The 16,771-nt window shown below is 39.3% G+C and overlaps 1 long non-coding RNA gene across 1 annotated transcript; it reads right to left on the bottom strand.

Annotated features, from left to right (window-relative positions):
• Nucleotides 1-874: 874 nt before the first annotated feature.
• LOC132536747 (uncharacterized) lies at nucleotides 875-5,135 on the bottom strand. The gene is made up of 3 exons (XR_009548255.1): nucleotides 4,800-5,135; nucleotides 2,621-2,652; nucleotides 875-1,291 (listed from the first exon to the last, which is right to left on the bottom strand). It is a non-coding gene; the product is annotated as an uncharacterized LOC132536747 (long non-coding RNA).
• Nucleotides 5,136-16,771: the final 11,636 nt, after the last annotated feature.

Below are 16,771 nucleotides of genomic sequence, written 5' to 3'. Positions count from 1 at the left end.
TTTGCATCTTAAATGACCTTTAAGCAATTATGACTATGTCTTGTTGAGATTTAATTGCTTAATTAGAGAAGCTGTTTTTAAGTAGACCAATATTTCCCTTAAAACCCATCTTTTTATCTTTAAAATACTTCATATGATTTTAGGCAGATTGGGAGCTGTGCCATTTTTTTCATCTTTTTTCAGAACTGGAAAATGATTTAAACAAGTACTGAGACAAACTGTATTTTCCTATGAGAATTGAATTGTATTTCAGACAGCTATTACATAAAGTTTTCAGTCAATTGAAAGTTTTTCAGTCAAGTGAGTTGTGTTCATACTCCCACACCATCTTGAAATCCAAAGCTTTCTTGAAAATGCTATGAGTTTCCTAGATTTCTAAGTCTCTTATGGCTATGATGGGAAGGCAATATAGGATCATGATTAAAAACAGAGATGCTAGGGTTGGACTGCATTTCCCAAAATGGGAAATAAAGAAAGTAGTTCCTACTTTATAGGATCATTATACAGTAAATAATGACTTTTTTTTGCCTCCAGGGTTATTCTACTACTCCTGGAGGCTATTTTTTCCCTTTTATTGTCTAATGATTGTTGTTGTTATTGTTGTTGTTGTTATTACTGTCATTGTTCGATAGGAAAGAGAGAAATTGAGAGAGGAGGGGGAAGACAAAGATAGTCGCCTGCAGACCTGCTTCACTGCTTGTGAAGCGACCCCCTGCAGATGGGGAGCCAGGGGGCTGGAATCGGGATTCCTACACCAGTCCTTGTGCTTTGTGCCATGAGCATTTAACCTGCTGCACTACCACCTGGCCCCCACTAATGACTTATTGAACAAGACTTGTCATTGTAGTATGCAGTCAATATATGTGTATTGCTATTATTTTTTACTTCTACGGAATTTTTTTTATTGATTTAGTGATAATCTATAAGAACGTAGGATAAGAAGTCCATCCAAATCCCACCACCAGAGTTTCACATCCAATCCCCTTCATTGCAAGCTTTCCTGTTGTTAATCTTTTTGGGAGCATGGACTCAGGATCATTGTGTGGTGCAGAAAGTGGAAGGTCTGGCTTCTGTAATTGCTTCTCCACTGAACATGGGTATTAGCAGGTCAATCCATACTCCCAGCCTGTTTCTATCTTTCCCTAGTGGGGTAGGGTTCTGGAGAGGTAGAGTTCTAGGACACATTGGTAAGGTCATCTGCCCAGAGAAGTCAGGTTAGCATGGTAGCATCTGTAACTTGGTGGCTAAAAGCATTGATATAAGCAGAAAACGTTTTTTAATGATCAGGAACCTAAAGGTAAGAATAGAACAGATGAGATTTGGGGTCTCCATTTTGGAAAAAGCTAGGAAGTCTATTTTAGGTATATTTCAAGGGGTCCCTTATTTTACTAATTTTTGCCTGAGACCAACAGCTAACATGAAGGTAGGCTAAAGGTATTATCTGTGGAGATGGTGTCAAAGTTGAAAATAGGATTAGAAAACTGATTCAGGGAAGAGAGTAGCTTCCAAATATAGGAAAATTATATAAATACTATTAACTGTAAGTCCCGTCCATCTGATCTGGGGCCCATATTCATCAAAGGAGCCTCTGTAACCTCTGCATCCCTGTAGGTCTGAGCTTGCATTCCATGGCCATAGCTAGGAACATTCTAGGTTGCACTCTTTTCAGGACCCATCTTCCTAGAGTGGCAAAGTATGTTTACCCAGCCTCCCTTCGGAGAGTGTGGCAGCCCCCACCATTGTTGTTCCACATTGAGGGCAAGGTCCTGTAGAGGCCCACAAGATGGTCCATGGTGCTGTTTCTGATGAGATGACCAGTGATGGTTGGAGAGAAGGGTCTGTTAGAAGTGTAGGCCCATCATGTCTATGTGAAAATTCCAGGATTCCCTGACTAGGGCTCCAGATATTAGGGTGGCCCCGTAGTGACCAAAAGAGCCATTAAAGTATGTCAGTCTCTTGTCCTTATCCAGCTTTTGTAGTCCTTACTTTATCTGACAAGGTTAACCTTAGAGTGATTGAAGGAAGTGAAATAGAAATTAGGTGAGGAGCGTATCTAGGTCTAAGTAGAAACTATTTGATTAAGTACTTTATGGTGTCTTTTTTTAGGTCTTTCTATTTGCCTACTGCACTTATTGAGTCACTGTAAACTATTGTGCACTTTTACTTTAAGGTCTATATTTCCCCCTAACTTATGGATAGATGTGCACATGCACCCTATCTCATGGGTCCTGGTCTATATCTAGGTTCAGTGGCTTTGTTAGGAAGTTCACCACCCAAAATGGAATTAAGGAGTCCTATGAACTAGGAAAGATCTCACCAGAGTAATAGAGCTGAAGGGTTGACATCCCAAGCCTCTATGGAATTTTTTGTCCCTCTTACCTTTATAGTGATCCTTTTATCACTCCCCAGACTGATACAAGGTAGGCATAGTCCTTTCTCTTTAACTCTTAAGGATCCCCAAATTTTACTTATTATAGATCATGCTTATAGCAATATTATTAGAGAAAGTAGTTTAATATTTTGTTTCAAAGTTTTCTATAATTATAAGATTACACCTGACATACTATTTGCAACATATAAAATATTCTAGTATAGCTGAAAAAAAAAATCTCCTACATACCATGTTTCTTTCTTTTTTTCCTCTTCACCATCCTATGGAAAAAAAAAAAACTAAACTAACTAAAAACAAAAAGTTCTCTATTAATAATGCAAACCTATATAATTTTTGCTCTCAGACCACATTTAGCCCTCAGCCAAATCTAAGCTGCAAAGATCTGTTAATGAACTTTTTAAATTGCTGGTAACACCTCCTGGATCTTGTCCTTTTCTGTCTGCCATCAGTCTGGGTAGAAAAAGGCGAGTAGATTGAACTACATGAATTTTGCTATATCCCAAGAGAAGGCTACCATCTGCTCTAGTTTTAAATAGCCACATTTCTCCCTTCTCTTTTTGTTGGTATGATGGCCATTCTGCTTGCCAGACAGGCAGTGCCTGCCTGGGGTCACTCTGAGCTGGTACACAGAATGACTGGAAATACTAGAAGCTCCCTCCCCAACTTCAGCCAATCATAAGTTCTCCTTCCTGCTGCCATACACTTAGCTCTGGTTTCAACTTGACAAGGGAGTTACCTGAAGATTTTATGTTGAGCATGTTTTCATCACAGGACCAAGGTTTTCACTGGACATAACAGATGTGCAGTGTAGAAATGTGTCTGGCTGCAAGTCATCAATGAAAGTACCCATTCCCCTGGGTCTTGAACAGTAAGACCTGCTCCTTCCCACTTAGTGGCAGGTGGTCATTCCAGAAGCACTGATGTTCAGTTGTTAAGAAGATATTTGTGGTTCTCATTTTTTAATTTTTTATTTGTGATTTAATAATGATTAACAATATTGTAAGATAACAGGGTTATAATTCCTTACAGTTCCCACCACCAGAGTTTCATGTCCTATCCACTCCATAAGAAACTTCCCTTTTCTCTTTTTCTCTCTGGAAGTATGGACCAAAATTCTTTTGGGGTAGAAAGTCTGGCTTCTATAACTGCTTCTCTGTTGGATACAGACAGGTCGATCCAAGCCTGTTTCTATCTTTCCATAGTGGGGTAGGGCTCTGGGGATAGCTGTAGTTCTCTTGACCTTCTCCTCAAACTTGTTACTATAGTCATAGAACAGCATCACAACTGTGCATCAGAAGCTTGGGGTCAAGGTCACCACCTAGTTTGTTTACTTGTCATCTGACCAACCACTATCCTCTTTCTTGAACTACTCCTCCCTGGGACAAATGCCATTAGATTCTTATTTATGCTTAAACTGTATACCCAGTCACACCTAGCTGAGAATACAGTTGAGAAAAATGAATATTTTGCACTTCTAGACCCTACAGTCAAGGAAGAAAGAGCAAAGTGTATGAGGTAGGCATGGAGATAAGTGAGTGGGAGAGATTCTAGAATTAGTGATTGAATAGATGCAGACACACCAGAGAAAGAGAGACTTGAAATTTATACATTTAAAGTGGCAGATTTCTTGCTGAGAAATCTCTCTGCTTATCAGCTACACAATGCCAAGAATCTATACAGAACCTCAGGGAGAAAAAAAATCAGTTAAATATTTAGATGATTGGCCGACATGGGGAACTTGCTGTTGGCAGCAAAGATTTATTAAGCAGGCTACAAACCAAGATGTCATTAAACAATTTGAAAGCCTGCCCTCGTAATTAAGAAAGGAGAAGCTTTCTAATTTAGGTAATGAAATCCATAGCTTGTAGTAGCATTCTTTTTATTAATGTTTATTGTGTACCTACTATGTACAAGGCACTGTCTGGGCTGACCCCTTGGAACAGGATAGGAAAAGTCTTCCTCTTGCCAAGCCAACTGATATTACTAATGATAATAAATACTGGATACTGAAGCTGTACAGAGTTCTGAGCATTATACATGACAGTTTACTCACAATACCAAAAGAGGTAGGTATTATTGACCTCAATTCATACATGGACTGAGCAGCCATCTCTGTCAAGGACTAAGAGGTTTCCAAGGACACAGACCTCTCAGTGTAAACCAAAGTCCAAGGCAGGAAACTGAAGTTGGTGGTGAAATGACTAATCCAGGATGATACAGTTAGCACATGGATTCCTGCATTCCAGTTCAGAGCTGTCCAGTCATGTTCTGTCCCCTTTCCCACCTTCCCCATCTGTAGCCAGCCTCTAAAAACCTCCTCAGCAATCTAGAACTCTTCCACTCTCCCCTCTCTGCCTCTTCCGTTCTTCTGCTGCTTTCAGGATCTGACACAGAAGAGAATACTCACCCTTTTTGAGCAACAGACCTATCAAGGAAAATTCCTACCACTTCCCAGTGGATGGACTTGGGTGGTCTTCCAGAGACTCAGACCACTGAGTCACTGTGGCTCTGCTTTGACCCTACACCACAAAGAGCTGCATGTTCCTCTCCTCCCTCCTTCAAGCCATTAGCATTTAATTGCCTACAGACTGTTCTCAGCCCTGGTTCCACATTAGTGTCACCTGGGGAGCTTTTACAACATACTGAAGGCAGGACCATTTAAAGCAGAATGTCTTCAGAGCAAATCAAGAGGTAGGGCTTTTACACTTTTGAAAAACTAGTTTAGCTGATTTAAAGCATAGTGCGTGCATATTAATTATAAAGTTCAATGAATTTTACCAGTATGCACACTCATGTAACCACCTCCCTATCAAAATATGGATTATTTCCAACCCTTTGCCCCCTCTAGTTCTCTAGAGGGCAAAGCTCTGGTTTCTTTTTTTTAAATATTTATCTATTTATTTATTCCCTTTTGTTGTCCTTGTTTTATTGTTGTAGTTATTATTGTCGTTGTTGGATAGGACAGAGAGAAATGGAGAGAGGAGGGGAAGACAGAGACGGGGAGAGAAAGATAGACACCTGCAGACCTGCTTCACCGCCTGTGAAGCGACTCCCCCAACGGGGGCTCGAACTGGATCCCTACACCAGTCCTTTCATTTTGCACCACCTGTGCTTAACCCACAAAGCTCTGGTTTCTAATCCCCCATAGGAGACTCTAGTGTGCAGTCAAAATGGGGAGCTACTGGTTTAGAGCTCATAACCTCTGAGGACAGAGAGAGGAAGGGAGAACAATCCTTTGTAATGCATCCCACTATATTTTTCTGTATATGCTTCTCCCATGACATTGGCAAACTCCTTGGAGGCAGAAACTGTATTTTGCAAAGAGCCTAGCAAAGTGCCTTAGCCATCATAGTACTTATCTGATGTTTTAAAAAAGAGGATTAGAGTCATGTTTGGTCTCTACAAAGGAGGGTACTTACTGAAGGATCTCTAGGAAGACAGAACATAGTGTTCAGTTCTTTTTGCCATTTCTACCTGTTTTCTTTGACCTAAAAAGGACAAGTTCAAAAAAAAAAAAAGTTGATTCTGGTTCTTGTTCTTTCACAGAGTTCACACTTGGTCTGTGCCTGGGTGACACCAGTGACTTGCAGTGTAATTCTGCAGTGTTGAAAGCTGATGTCAACTGTTAAATGGGGGAAAGCAGGGCGTCTGGACAGTGATATCTATGTGTGTACACGTGCAGTGGAAAATAAGCTGAGGACTCCGGGAAATTGATGTTTTACTAGCAAAAGGCCAATGACACTTAGGAATGATCCATGTCAAAGGCAGGTTGGGCTGCCCTGGGTCACTGGGGGAGACCTTTATTTTTCCTTTAATATATAGAACTTGGGAGTTTGAAAAACAGGTATTTTGCCTGGAGGGCAGCAGGAAAAAAAAAGACTTTACTGTGTCAACATCCCAGATCATTTATATATATTTTTTCTGCTCACATATTTTATTCATAATGTCTTCTTTTTCTTTTTTTAACTAAAGTACAGCTCAATTCTGACTAGCAGTGCCTAGGACCAAACCTGGGGTCTCTCAGATACAAGTCCTGTGTGTATGTTTGACTATATCTCCCAGCCCTATGATGTTTATTTATTCCTCTTTATCTTCTCAAGTTGATGTTGGGCATTGTCACTTTTCTCTTAGAAAACAGCCCATTATAAAAGCAAGCCTATATAACTGTAGTTAAGTCCAAGAGTATGATTGTAAAGGTGAAAACAGGGTCATGTTTAGCACCTGGGAGGAATTCAGGGTTTGATTTTGAGATTACCATTATACTGTACCTTAAATTTGGGAAGGCTTAGATAGGGTGCGAAAAGATGTGGTTTTCACAAACATGAAAAACTCAGTGTGCAAAAGGTTCTTCATATGGCTTGACAGTGGTGCACCCAGTTGAGTGCACATATTACCAAACACAAGGACCTGGGTTCAAGCCCCTGGTCCCCACCTGCATTGAGGAAGCATCATGACCAGTGGAGCAGTGCTGCAGGTATATCTCTTCCTCACTTCCTCTCTCTCCCTCCTTCTCTGAATTTCTCTCTGTCCTAGCAAATAATAAAGCAAGTAAATAAATGTTTAAAAATAATTCTTCATGTGTAGGGAGGATCAAAGTCCACCCATCAAACAGATTGAGAAAATGCTGTTGACTCCATTTATTTCTTTTATTATTTACTTATTTTTGAATTTTTTATTTGTTAGATAGAGACAGCCAGAAATCAAGAGGGTAAGGGAGACAGAGATAGAAAGAGAGACAGACACCTACAGCACTGCTTTACCACTTGCAAAGCCTTACCCCTACAGGTGGGGACCAGGGCCTTAAACCTGGGTCCTTGTGCATTGTAACACATGTACTCAACCAGATGCACCACCACCCAGCCCCAACTCCATGTAGTACATATTACCAGTAAACATGAATAAATTAATAGTTCTGGGAGGTCCTGAAATAAATCTGTGAGATCCAATTCCTTTCTGATCTATGGTAATTTTCACTTTTAGCTTGTTGTAGGGTATATCTTCCTTATCAGCATTTTAGATGATCATCTCAACATGACCAGGTATCTCTGTAATGGCATGCCACTCGTAACACAGATATATTTTGTATTTTATGCAGATACACTCTTAAAAGGTCCCAGTGATCTCTGACCCCTGTAGTTCATGTCTTTGAGTTGTTTCCACTCTGTGAAAAGCCTATCATAAGAAAAAGTAGTAGTTTTGAAGTGGGAGCATCATGTGTACATTGTTTACAAATACTGGGAGACATGAACACACTTTATTAGTGACTACCTCATATCAATTGCTCACTTGTTCATTTTGGGATAAATCTTCTGCTGGTAATTCTGAAATTTGAGGACATGTCACATACACCAAGAAATTATAAAAACCCTTTATTGCAATGACTATTCCCTTATTCTTTCTCCCTTAAAAAGGGGGGATATAAATCTGATGTCAAACATCCCAAAATCACAGGAACCAAAATCATTTATAAATGAGAAGAGCAGGCAGAAGACAAGAGAGTGAAATGCAGTTTGCTGAAGTGGCAGGTAGTCACTCCATGTCTGTAAAGGAATTCACATTTGGGTATTTCTCCAAGCACCACATGGGTGAAACATAACAGACATGCAGCTGGATTCCACCATGAGTACTTTGATCCAAGGTCTTAAGGGCCTGCAGGTGGCAAAGTCTGTTTATATTGTCCCCCAAACATACATTTTTTCAAAAAGGAAAATAGTGTAACCCTCTATGGAAATAAGATAGTTAGATTTTATGTGGCTCTGACCACATTGAATCATTACAGATTTTGGATCACACAATGTTCTCTCTGGGACTTAGAGCCACAAACCTCTGGGCAAGATTAGAAAGAGGTACAATTTTATTTTCATTACTTTACCGTGAAGTACTGTCTCTCTGCAACTCTCACTACTGTTATCCCATCTGGTTATAAGTGAAATACAGATTTGGAGTATCATTTCTATCTGCTCATATTTAAAATGCAATGTCCAAATATTATGCTGTTTGAAAAGAGACACCTGTCCAAAAAATTCCCAGGAAGGTTTTAGAGAGTGCACTTAAGCTAAGATTTAGACACAAGTAAAGCTCATTTTTCATTTAGTAGGAACCATCAGACTAGCCAAGACTTGGGATACATGCTGAACATTTTACAAATGCAGCAATGCCTCATTTGTCTGACATGGACTGTTCCATGTAAATGCCTTTCCCACATAACTGAAGCTTATCCCTTTGCACATCAAATCATATATTTATTTTAACCATTTTGCATAGGAATATTTCTGAGAGTGCATTACACACTTCTCTTCCTCCTTAAATAGAATAGGAGAAACATAATTTAATCTTTGCTTCCTGACTCAGGGTCATAGTCATGAATATCAAGTATTGGGTGGCTCTGAACTCAGATAAAGGGATGCCTCTGGGTTCCTCCAGTATAAATGAGGATTTTTTTTTTACTTTATTTTGAAGAAACTGGAGTGTGTCATACTTTTGATTCAATACGTAACAGCTTTCCAAATTATCCTTTAGTATTCTTATTGTGCCCCCAAAGGCCTTCTTTTCCCTACCATTTAAATTTGTGTCTTCTGTGAGAAGGAAAGTAAAATAAAAAGAGTATGTCACTTGGGTGACCAGAAATCCTTAATTATTTCCTGTCTTTAATATCTATCTTGCAAGAATGTGGGCATGTGACATTGTGACAACAACAGCATTGTAATAAATTGGCACTGGAGGTGGGGGGGGGACATTCTTTAACTTCACTAACCTAAACAACTTACTCAACCCCTCTTGACCTCTGTTCTATCAGCTAAAAATGAGAGGGTTGCAGCTAGGTAGGGGGGACAGTGGGTATCGTACATACTTGGAAGCCTAATGTCAGTAGTATATAATGGGCAGTAGTATATCTTGTCGAGAAGACACATTATATAGGCAAGGAGAGATCTTGGTTATACTTTCGGGTCCCCACCTGCAAGCAAGAAGCTTCACACATGGTAAAGCAATGCAGCAGGTGTCTTTATCCCTCTCTCTCTACCTCCCTCTTTCCTCTCAGTTAATCTCTATAGCTGAGCAATGAAGGAAAGAAAGAAGAAAGGAAAGAAGGAAGGAGGAAAAATGGCTGTCAGGAGTGAAGTATTTGTCATGTAGGTACTGAACCCCTTCGATAATCCTGGTGGCAATAAAACCAATAGTAAAAGACTAGTGGTGGACTGGTATCTCTCGTTTCTTATACCCACCCACCTTCTTATGAAAATAAATACAATTAAAAAATATAAATGAGAGGATCAAACAATATTCACTAAAACCCATTGAATCTATTATATTTTGCATAATTTCAAGTTTTGGACTTGATAGATGAGTGTGTTAAAATTGAATATAAACACAGAGTCTGTTGGTCCTGAACAAGGACTTACATATTCCTACAAAAAGCAAAGTGTATGACTATATATTACCTATACTGTTTACCAAGACTTGGGTATATTACATATGGTTGAGACTGTCAGAGAAATGATTGTTCAGTAATTGAAATACTGTTGCAGTTATCAATTGTTGCGTAACAAACCAACTCCAAACTTAACAGCTGGAAGCAACAATGATTTATTATTTCTCATGATTCTGAAATCCAGGAATTCAAGCAAGTTTTTGTTGAACGTCTGTGCTCAGTGGAATATATTAAAGTTCCCTTGACTGCATTCAGCTGTATCTAGGCTGGGCTAGAAAGTTGAAAGAAATTCACACTCACAAGTCTGTTGCCTCATTGCTACTCCATGTTGATGGTCTTCTACCACACGGTCTCATCACTGTACAGTGTAATCTTAGCTTCTTTTTTTTTTTTTTTTTTTTTTTTACCAGCATGGTAACTGGATTTTCCAAGGAGAAAGAAAATTTGATAAACCTTTTACAGGTTAGGTCAAGAATTGGCATACCTCTGCTTTTGCCAAATTATCACTGGAACTCTGTGACAGCATGACTTCACGGTTTCTTTTTCTTTTTAATAAAGGATGAAAGACAGAGAAAGAGATAGATCAATGATAGATGATAGATACATAGATACATAGATATAGATATAGATATATGGTTGATAGATGATACAGAAACTTATAGACCCACTCCACCCTTTATGAACCTTCTTTCCTGTAGGTGGGGATCTAGAACTTTAATCTTAGTCCTCTCATATTTTCCTGTGTGCACTCTCCCTGGTAAGCCACCACTCAACCTCCTGCCACATTTTCATAGCTAAAACAAGGACATAGAAAGAAAAGTGTAAACTCCAACTCATTTTGGGTTGAATTTCATTTATGTATAAGGTGGGAAAAAATAATAGTAATAACATTTGGAAACTCTCCACTACACCATCATATTGTATTTTAGAAACTTAAAACGTTATTTAGATGCTCATAGCATCTAAAGTGTTAATTAGCTTTGAAGTGTCTAATCATTCTCTTAAGCAGTGCGGATGCAAGGGCCGACAAGGTAGCCTTCCTGGGAGGGAAGTCAGCTTTGCCATACCTGCAACCCACGTTTGAGTCCAACCCTCACCACACTAAGGGAGATTTCTATACTGTGGTGTCTTTCTCTCTCTACTTCTCTCTCTCTCTCTGTCTCTCTCTCTGAAGACACTGTCTCAAAGTAATGATACATGGAGGCAACAAAAAGAAAATATAGCATAGATCTGGTAAATAGTACGTTTCCCCTGGGAAAGGAATATGCAGTGAATTTACTATTTTAATTGGATGTATCTTGATAATTGGATTCCATATCTTTATTTTTCTCATGTAAACACACTGTACAGTTTCCAAGTTTTTGATTAAATATTTGATGAATCAAAGTCAACTCATGTGAAAGGAAACATCTTTCTGATTTTTTCTATAGTTGTATTTCTCTTTGATTCATATAAAAATCCCGTAAAAGTTTCTGTCCAACAAACCAAATTAAACAACTGTAGTATTTTATCTGCTCTCTTTTCAAGGAAAAAAAAAATGGGTTTCTTTTTCCTCTTTCTTTGTGGATTTCCTATTTACTGGGGCTGCTGTTCATGCATTCATTTGTCTTGGTAGAATTTTCTAAGCATAGGTTTATGTGTCAGTGTAAAACAGATAATCCAACAGATATTGTCCTGCTATAATGGAACTGACACTTCAACATGGGAAATAAATTAAAATTAACTAATCAATTACCACTGTAATAAACATTATGAAGAAAAAGTATTAAATATAGGCACCATATCATGGGAACGTATTTGAAACTGGCAGAAGCCTTTCAGAGGAACTCCAGAGAACCCTACCAGGTGAAAAAAAAATGTAGGAAGAGATTAGAAGGAGGGCATTTCAAGAAGGAAACATTATATACAAAGATCTTTTGGAAGAAAGTTGAATAAGGTATATTAGATAAACCAAGAAGAGTCCAACCTGACTAGGATGACAAGAGATGACATGGTGAAGACATGTTGAAACTAAAACTAAAATGCTGCTTTAGAAGACCCAGAAGACAGTTCACTCTGAAGAGCACATTCCTTACCTTGTATGAAGTCTTAAATTTGAGCCCCGCCACCACCTGGGAGCACCACTGGTACCGGATGAAGCCTACATATTATAAAGCAGTGTTGTGTTGTCTCTCTCTCACTATTTCTCTCTCACATTCTCAGTCTACTCCTATGCTTCTATGTGAAATAAAAAATTAGGGGGCTGGGCAGTGGTGCACCCAGTTAAGTACACATAGTACTAAGCTTAAGGACTTGCACAAAGATTGGGTTTCACATCCCTGGCTCCCCACATGCAGGTCTGCAGGGGTCTTTCTTTTTCACTCCCTTTCTAGCTCTCCCTCCCCTCTCAATTTCTCTCTGTCCTGTCAAATAAAATAGGAAACAATGGCCTCCAAGAGCCATGCCATGGATTCATAGTGCTGGTACTGAGCTCAGCAATAACCCTAGAGGAAATAAATAAATAAATAAATAAATAAATAAATAAATAATAGGAAGGAAAGAAAGGAAGGAAGGAGGAAAGAAAGAAAGGGACAAAGAAAGAAAGAGAGATTAGGGGAGATCAGGGGCTGGTTATTGGCACACCTAGTTGAGTGTGTATTTTACCATGCACAAGGACCCTGGTTCAAGCCCCTGGTCCCCACCTGCAAGGGGGAAAAGTTTAACAAGCAGTGTGCATTGCTGCAGGTGTCTCTCTCTCTCCCTCTCTGTCTTCACCTTCTCTCTCGATTTTGTCTGTCTCTATCCAAAATTAATTAATTAAACTATTTTTAAAATAAGGAAAAAAAAACCCAGGAGCAGTGAAATCATGCATGCATGAGACCCTGGTGTCACAAAATAAGGAAAGAAAGATATAAAATTGCCACAAAGGTGAGATAAAAATGTGAGCATAGTGTTGAGACTCTGAACTTTATTGGGAGGAAGAGAAAGGAAAATGATGACCCTTATTTTCTACCCACTCACAGGTACAAAGAAGTACTTACAGGAATCTCACCCACTATCTGGTTAATCATGGCCAAGGATCATGTTACATTCTAGGAATTCAAGGATAAATAATATAGCTACACAATAAAAATGAGACAATTGAATGAAAAAGTGTTCATTGTGAGCCTCCAGCCTGGGAGAACTAAGCGGACAGAGGGTTGCCCTTCTTCTTCTTCTTCTTCTTCTTCTTCTTCTTCTTCTTCTTCTTCTTCTTCTTCTTCTTCTTCTTCTTCTTCTTCTTCTTCTTCTTCTTCTTCTTCTTCTTCTTCTTCTTCCCCTTCTTCTTCCCCTTCTTCTTCCCCTTCTTCTCCTTCTTCTCCTTCTTCTTCTTCTTCTTCTTCTTCTTCTTCTTCTTCTTCTTCTTCTTCTTCTTCTTCTTCTTCTTCTTCTTCTTCTTCATTCTTCTTCTAGCATTTGCCCTTCTTCCGTAGCCAGTCAACAGCGTCAGGTTGAGCCCTGAAATACCAGCAGAGCTCTGAAAGCACAGCTGGGTGTAAAGCTTTAGCAGGTCTAAGAACTAGACACGTTGCTGTTTCTCCCTTCCAACCAAATACATTTCACAGCGATGTTTTGTATCTGTTTATAATTTTTTTTTATCTTTTTAAAATTATCTTTATTTATTTATTGGATAGAGACAGGCAGAAATTGAGAGGGAAGGGGAGATAAAAAGGGAGAGAGACAGAGAGATACCTACAGGGCTGCTTCACCACTCATGATGTTTTCCCCCTGCAGGTGGGGACCGGGGGCTCAAATCTGTGTCCTTGACCATGGTAACATTTATGTTCAACTAGGTGCATTACCACCCAGCCCCAGTGTTTTATATCTTTAAGTGATAAGTAAAGTACATGTAACATGTGCTATAAATAAAGGATATCTTTCTAGATTCTTTTTTGATGATGTGATTTTGACTAAGTTCATCAAAGCTGAATTTTACTCATTTTTGTCTCATAGCAGGATTGGAGTGGGTGACTGGAGATAGAGGCAATTTTGTCAGTCATCTAAGTATGTTTAAAGTTTTTGTTGTTGTTTTTAAGAATTTTATTTATTTATTCACGAGAAATAGGGGGAGAGAAAGAACCAGAGATCACTCTGGTACATGTGCTGCTGGGGATTGAACTCAGGACCTCATATTTGAGAATCCAGTGCTTTATCCACTGTGCCACCTCCCAGACCACTTGCCCAAACTTTTGAGTCATTTTGCAGAGACTATCATGTGTTCTGTAGTAGAGGAGGTGGGTTCATTTGATCGAGGTGCCTGTATAGAATAAGAAAATCAAAGTGCCTAGTAAACCTCAATTTAAAAAGCAGTGCAGTAGTTAGGAAAACATACTGGTGGTTACTTTTTGAAGTCAGTGATGCTTCAAATGCTTAAGTAAATAAGAAAGTTTAACTTCTCTCTGAGCTTAGCCATTGCAATAAGAAGTGGTCCCAGGACCAACATACTGGATTCACAGTCCTAGTCCTAGTCATCCATCTTACTACTCTGCTGCCCATCAACCGCATGACTTCCACACCATAGTTGAAATGACTGCCCGGCTCTATGTCTGCATCTACTGTGTGAGGGGTGGGAAGGAGGAAATTATATAAAAGCAAATCTCCTTCTAAGAGTGTCACTCATATCTAATCACATCCCACTGACCAGACCAGATCACTTGGTTATGCCTTGCTGAACTGAAGACTGGGCACTGTAGTCTATAATTCGGTGGCCACGTACCCAGTTAGAACCTAAAGGGTCATGTTAATAAAAGTAGAATGTATAATGGAGAATAACTAGTGACTACTATCCCTGATGGCAAGTAGGCAAAACCAGACTTGGCAGCCAAAGCCAGGAGCTTACAAAGTTCACCCATGAGGCCTTATGATGTTGCATTTATAGAAGGGGAACATGGGAAAAACGCATTGTCTGTACAAGATTAGCATAGTCCATGAAAAACTCTTTATCATCATGCACTGGTTATTCTAATTATTTTAAGGCTGTCAAGTGACCAAAACCTTCTCCCCACTGAGAAAGGCTGTTCCCACTGTCCCCTAGCACCTGTGCTACTGTCAGAAGAGAAAGTGCTACCTGAGAGCCCAAATAAGCAGTAGGGAAGAAGGGCAGTAGGACAGTTCCCACTCCTCTTTTCATCCTGATTGAGTCTTTGTCATGGATGTTTAAACTCTGTCCTTGAACCCAGTAGGTTATTGTAGTTAAAGTCTCGTCTAGGTCTGTGTTCAAATCCAGGCTCTGTTGTTTCCTATATGTGTGATTCCAAAAAACTCAATGAGTTTACAGTCTGTCTAAAGCAGTTATTCTCAAAAATCAATATAAATAGGACTTGGGGGATGAAGGGACATGTTAGAGCACAGACTAATGGCCCTCACCCACCCCCAGAGTGGTTTTCACACAATGGATCTGGGAAGGTGTGAGAAAATGTGACTTTCTAGCAAATTCCTAAATGATATTGATGCTGTTGGTCCAAAAACCACACTCAAAGGCCACTGGTTCAGCGGAACAGAAATTAGATTTCCTTTTCTTTCAAGTGGCTGCAAATGTCATAAAAGAACACAATGCAATGAGAAGGCATGGTAGTTTTAACTGGTTTTGAAAATGAAAAATGCACAGTGATGGCACAGCACATTATCTGCTAATTTAAATTTTTCACTTCTCTTTCTCAAAGTCTAAGCATTATTAATAATAACAATAGCTAACAGTTTTTGTCAACCTCACTAGATTTTTAAGCTCAGTGAGACAAAGGGCCATTACATACTTGGAGACTAATATAGCATGCATAATTATTGCTCAATAAGTATTTGTTGGACATATGAATTTATTGAGTTCTTAAATATAGGAAAATCAAGGCTCCTAGATGTTAGGAATTTTGCTGGGTTTCTTTCTTTTTTTTTTTTTTAAGAAATATCCATATTTGGCCTGAGGTCTGCTTTAATGCTGTTTCTTTATTGCAGGATAAAATATAGTTTTATCAGCACCACACCACTCCTATTTGTATACATATTATCTGTGGCTGCTTTTGTACTATAATTATATACAGAGTTGTAGATTAGTAACAGAGTTCATATGCCTCACAAAGGCAAAAGCTTTACTCTCTGCCCTTTACAGAAGTTTCTAGGTATCTGTTCTTCTGACTAGTGACCCTTTTTCTAGAGGTAGATTCAAGGAGAAATTGTTCCAGGTGAAAGTCATCACAATTAATTGCTTCTTTTATTTTTTCCAATAACACCCTGTTTCAATGAGCTGCCTACAATCTCACCATTAATTCTTCAGTGTTGTGTCTTAATGCTGGCATCAAATAGTGCCTTTCAAGAGGCAAACACCCTTGAGAGCGGTAGCTCATTATTTGGTTAATAACAGTGAAAGCAAGCGGTGTGGTGTTTAGCAAAAGGCAATGGTCTAAGGAAAAGGCCACCAGTATTCCCAAATGCTGCAATGTCTACATTTTGAGTCCATTCTCCCACAGTGAAACCAACTCATACAGCCAGAGCTGCATGAACTGAACTCCCTTGTTGGAGACAAAATCTGTTGGAGACTTAGCCTGTTTGCTGGATCCCAAAGAATCAAAGATAAGGATTAGAACAGTCAAGTGCACACAGAGAATTGTTGATTGTGTTTTATCCTTTTAAATATGTGTAAGTCATAGAAAGCTCTGCAGTCAAAAATATTGACTGCATTGATCTCTGCCAACCACTGAAGCAGCCCATGTGAGCTGCAGTGGGAAGGCTGTAAAAGATTTAATATAAAGATGTTAGCCAACAGAAGATGCGGCTCCTTGCCTCCTTTCCCTCCTCCACCCTGGAAGCAGGTGCCATGTGAAAACTCACACATGCCAGTCAGCAAAGGGAAAAAGTTCTTTTGCAGTCCCACTTTGACATCAGCATGCAGCCCTTGAGTCCAGTGCCACGTTCCAGGACAGCAGAATACAAATTTCTAC

Source organism: Erinaceus europaeus, chromosome 1 (genome assembly GCF_950295315.1).
Source record: "Erinaceus europaeus chromosome 1, mEriEur2.1, whole genome shotgun sequence".
Taxonomy (NCBI): domain Eukaryota; kingdom Metazoa; phylum Chordata; class Mammalia; order Eulipotyphla; family Erinaceidae; genus Erinaceus; species Erinaceus europaeus.
The sequence above is the reverse complement of the archived record's forward strand: the minus strand, read 5'-3'. Positions and strand labels throughout refer to the sequence as shown.